Source organism: Coregonus lavaretus, assembly GCF_964263955.1.
Source record: "Coregonus lavaretus genome assembly, contig: HAP1_SCAFFOLD_877, whole genome shotgun sequence".
Lineage (NCBI taxonomy): Eukaryota > Metazoa > Chordata > Actinopteri > Salmoniformes > Salmonidae > Coregonus > Coregonus lavaretus.
The window spans coordinates 100,672-106,298 of record NW_028156754.1 but is presented as its reverse complement, the minus strand read 5'-3'; positions in this window follow the sequence as shown (position 1 = coordinate 106,298).

Here is a 5,627-nt window from a genome sequence, read left to right as displayed (position 1 = left end):
CTAACGTGGAATAGAAGTTGAATTGACATCTGAGCATTCCTCTGCTTTAAAAAGTCTGATGGCCTTGGACACAGACACCCGCTTTCCATGGAAATAAGTTATTTCCACAACCACAATCTATCTGCACAACTGAACAAAAGTGAGAGTTGAGTCCATTTTTGTCAGCAGGCTATTGTTTACCTTGAACAGTATGGAAAATCACAGAGGAAAGGGGTGACATGTACAGATCAGCTTTTAGCGGATGCCCTGTAACCCACTCGCACACACAATCAATACCTTGGAATCCTTGGTAACCTTGGTATTCCCGATCTTCCGAGAAAAGGGCTCTATTCCTGCCGCTAGCCTGACGTGTGTGTCCAGGAAAGGCCTGGAACAGAGACAGGGAAAGACTAATAACTATGATAGTAAAAGTGAAAATGTGCACATTAAAAAAGGGCTGAAGCGCCATGTCAGCCCTTTTCTCACTATTACCAGTCAGTGTACATCCTGAGAACCGTCCGCTAATGCCAAACATGAGATGTGATCACTTACTCTGACCCTAACCGACTCGTGCAAAATAGAAGTATACAGTCTGTCGCTATTTGCAGTCCAACCAAGGTGCATGGCCCTAATGAAGGCTCAAAGGCTGAACTCATTGTTTTTAATAATAAAGAAACACTTTTTATTGAACTGTAGCTTTTGTCCTTGTAATAGTGGGCAAAAATGTATAGCAGTTATCTAAGAATGTACCCATAAATTACCCTTATGAAACAAATTAACCTTGAATTCTTGAAATTAGACATACATAAGGGACAGTTAATATGATAAAAGTATTTTCATAAACATCTCTACCTAGCTGCACGTTATTGAGGAAGACTGGTGAACAGTTTAGATGGACCGTTCCACTATCCATAAGAAATCCCCCTTTAGAGGAAGAGTATTGGCGCCACCACATGGCAGTTGAAGGTAGAGACAGAGGTTGCTGCTTCAAAATCAAATCACATTTTATTTGTCACATGCTTCGTAAACAACAGGTGTAGACTAACAGTGCTTACTTATCAGTAGCGGTGCGTGGGTAAAATCACTGTGGAAGCCAAAGCCATATTACAACCTATGTGTTGTGATAATTGCATTGTTTGCTCTATAACCTATTAATTCATATGCCTTGCGAGCATGACATATATGCCTAAAGGCCGAGACAATAAGAAGACAGACACAGTGGCAGAATAAATTCAACCACACCTTTGTTTTATCACAAAACCAATTAGCTCTGTCCTGTGAAGTCCCAAATCATATTGCGTGTACAGTAACAGACAGTTACGTGACCTACAACAAGGTCAAGCAAGTTAATGTTTCGGACCACAGAGTTACCACAACTCGCAAAGAAACTTCAATATTTCAACATCATCAAATCACCTTTTCTTAGTCAAATACAGTGACAACTAAAAGATACCAAAAACAATTGAGTCCAATAAATGTAAGCTAAATACGATGTGGCTGTCAATGGTTATGATTTCTGTGTGCGTTTGTGCAAGTAGAAAACATGTTGACTCACCCTACTTGTAGAGAAACGCCAATTCCATCCTCCTCTCTTTCATGTTGAGGAAACGGTCTATCACTCTGTCATACAGTACACGCTTTTATTTGTTGTTGTCCTAGACTACCTGGCTTCCATTCATAGTTAGCTAGTTAACATTAGCCTTCTACATCTAGCTACATATTGAACTTCCATCCTCTCAGGTGGGGGGCACAACAATGTATGTATTAATGGTTGGATCAGAATCGCCATTATAATCATTGGCTAGTATGGAGAATTAAGTAAATCCAAATCCCTATCTCCATCCATGGCTAATTTAGGAAAGGGGCAATTTTTGCTAGCTAGCCACCTGAGGACCACAACACCAGATACAACAATTCAAGTTTTTCTGTCAATTAGGTTTTCTCTCAATGGGATTTAATAGGAGTGACGCCAAAATCCAAGCTGGCTTCCTTTGACACTTTTTTTTTGGTGCGCCAGGACCATTCACAGTTGAGCTCGCTCAGTTTAGCTCAACGCTGATTGGCTAATTGTTTTATTTAAAAAATGTGTCAAGGGAGGCCAGATGCATGCTGGCTTCCCTTGCCTTCAATGCTACGGGCGGCAACAATGTCATACTCGTTTGGACCAGACAGCGTCAGATAGATGGCCTACACGTAGAGAGACAGAGGTGCGCTGTTTTGCTCGCTAGGATTCCAGTAACTTTCAATAAATTCCCTGGTTTTCCAAAAATCCTGGTTTGAGGATTCAGGACTTCCTGCTTATTCCTTCCTGACACAGGGAAACCTCCAACCAGGATTTTGGGAAAACCATGTAATTTATTGTAAATTCATGGAATATTGCAACCCTACTAAGGAGATATAACTGTCATATATAATGACAATATCCTTGCCTGTTGAGGTAGAGAAAAACCAAATCATATGTAAATAAGAATTTGTATAAACTCTACATCAGAATTTGTTTGAGGAGCACAACGCAGATATACAGTGCAGTGTGAGCATCATAATTCCTGGCGACATCAACATCACCCCTTTAGGTCACTCTGGATAAGAGCGTCTGCTAAATGACTAAAATGTAAAAAATGTAGGTCACAGCTACATCACCATCAACATCAACTCTCCATAACATAATACCACAGTCATTCTTTAGGCAAAATGTATTGAAATACATCTACTGTAATCTTGTTTTTCCAAGGTCTAGTTTAGGCTAGTATCGATTGGATATGAGCCCGCGATCCCATTCAATCCGGCCCAGAATAATTCATTTTATTTTCTGATTATTTTTTATCTCAAACGACAGTGAAATGACTCAAACCAAATCGAAACTGTGTTGAAATGATAACGGATCAATATTTATAGTCTCTTCACTCTGCCCAGCATGCTAAAAGTAATCGAAACAAAACCTAGACAGTCAGGCAGCCTGGATGATTCCAAAAGTGCTGGATAGAGGACTATCTTTAGCAAATATTGACTGCGAGGAAGTATAATATCTAAAATACATCGCTGTTGGCTCACCTGACAGGTACTCGCCACCCTGTGCCTTCTATGAGCCGGACGACAGTGTAATCGCTACTTCTTCTTCCTCCTTCAAGGAATCACCTTTATTTGCCAAAACATTTGCATGTACAGGAATTTAAATCGGTGAAATGGTGCTGCCACAATAAACAGACTATACAGACAGTAAAAAAACAGGACTATATACAGTTGAAGTCGGAAGTTTACATAGACCTTAGCCAAATGCATTTAAACTCCGTTTTTCACAATTCCTGACATTTAATCCTAGATAAAATTCCCTGTTTTAGGGAAGTTAGGATCACCACTTTATTTTAAGAATGTGAAATGTCAGATTAGTAGAGAGAATGATTTATTTCAGCTTTTATTTATTTCATCACATTCCCAGTGGGTCAGAAGTTTACATACACTCAATTAGTATTTGGTAGCATTGCCTTTTTCCTCCAAACATAATGATGGTCATTATGGCCAAAAAGTTCTATTTTTGTTTCATCAGACCAGAGGACATTTCTCCAAAAAGTACGATCTTTGTCCCTATGTGCAGTTGCAAACAGTAGTCTGGCTTTTTTATGTCGGTTTTGGAGCAGTGGCTTCTTCCTTGCTGAGTGGCCTTTCAGGTTATGTCGATATAGGACTCGTTTTACTGTGGATATAGATTTTGACCCGTTGACTTGTTCCACATTTTGTTGTGTTACAGCCTTTTTCTAAAATTGATTAAATTGTTTTCCCCCCCTTATCAATCTACAGACAATACCCCATAATGACAAAGCAAACACAGGTTTTTAGAAAAAACGGAAATATGACATTTACATAAGTATTCAGACCCTTTACTCAGTACTTTTTTGAAGCACCTTTGGCAGCGATTACAGCCTCGAGTCTTATTGGGTATGACGCTACAAGCCTGTATTTGGGGAGTTTCTACCATTCTTCTCTGCAGATCCTCTCAAGCACTGTCAGGTTGGAGGGGGAGCGTCGCTGCACAGCTATATTCAGGTCTCTCCAGAGATGTTCGACCGGGTTCAATTCCGGGCTCTGGCTGGGCCACTCAAGGACATTCAGAGACTCCTGCGTTGTCTTGGCTGTGTGCTTAGGGTCGTTGTCCTGTTGGAAGGTGAACCTTCACCCCAGTCTGAGGTCCTGAGCGCTCTGGAGCAGGTTTACATCAAGGATCTCTCTGTACTTTGCTCCGTTCATCTTTCCCTCGATCCTCACTATTCTCCCAGTCCCTGCCACTGAAAAACATCCCCACAGCATGATGCTGCCACCACCATGCTTCACCGTAGGGATGGTGCAGGTTTCCTCCAGATGTGACGCTTGGCATTCAGGCCAAAGAGTTCAATCTTGGTTTCATCAGACCAGAGAATCTTGTTTCTCATGGTCTGAGAGTCCTTTAGGTGCCTTTTGGCAAACTCCAAGCGGGCTGTCAGGTGCCTTTTACTGAGGAGTGGTTGTCCTTCTGGAAGGTTCTCCCATCTCCACAGAGGAACTCTGGAGCTCTGTCAGAGTGACCACCGGGTTCTTGGTCACCTCCCTGACCAAGGCCCTTCTCTCCCGATTGCTCAGTTTGGCCGGGCGGCCAGCTCTAGAAAGAGTCTTGGTGGTTCCAAACTTCTTCCATTTAAAAATGATGGAGGCCACTGTGTTCTTCAATGCTGCAGAAATGTTTTGCATTCTTCCTCAACCTTTCAGAACACCCTCTGACATGCCTGCTTTCTTCCTCACCCTTTCATACCTCCTTGATCTCTGGCTGGCGACCCTCTCATCCTTGCTGTCCCGCAGGCAGGTGTGTGCCCTCTCTCTCACACTCCCCCAGCATGTACAGCTGCCCTGTTTTTTCATGGCCACGGCTCTGACATGCCTGGTTTCTTCCTCAGCCTTTCATACCTCCCCCTGACATGCCTGGTTTAGTCCTCATCCTTTCATACCGCCCCCTGACATACCTGCTTTCTTCCTCAGTCTTTCATACCTCCCTCTGACATCCCTGCTTTCTTCCTCATCCTTTCATACCGCCCCCTGACATACCTGCTTTCTTCCTCATCCTTTCATACCTCCCTCTGACATACCTGCTTTCTTCCTCATCCTTTCATACCGCCCCCTGACATACCTGCTTTCTTCCTCAGCCTTTCATACCGCCCCCTGACATGCCTGCTTTCTTCCTCAGCCTTTCATACCTCCTCGATCTCTGCCTGGCGAACCCTCTCATTCTTGCTGTCCCGCAGCATCATAGCCTGACGTGCTTTTGTTGCCTTGTACTACCACATATGTAATTGGCAGCTGGAGCTTGTTGTCTGAGCTATACAGGCTGATGGAGCAGAAGCTTTGTAGCCCTTTCCTGCAGTAATGACCAAAAGTGCCCTCTTTGGCCTCATGGGCCATGTTATTATTAATTTCATAATTAATACGTTTTTCTTTTTTTAAGGATGAAAATCTGGTGTTTCTATGTCAAAGAGTTTTGTTATATTTCAGTCTTCTGTATTGTATATAAAGTGTAATATTGGGATGGAAACTCAAACTTGAATACATTTCAACTCGTTATCTGACATGGTACAGGTGTCTTCTTTTCTTTAAGCCCATAACCATGTGTGTGTGGTGTATACTTT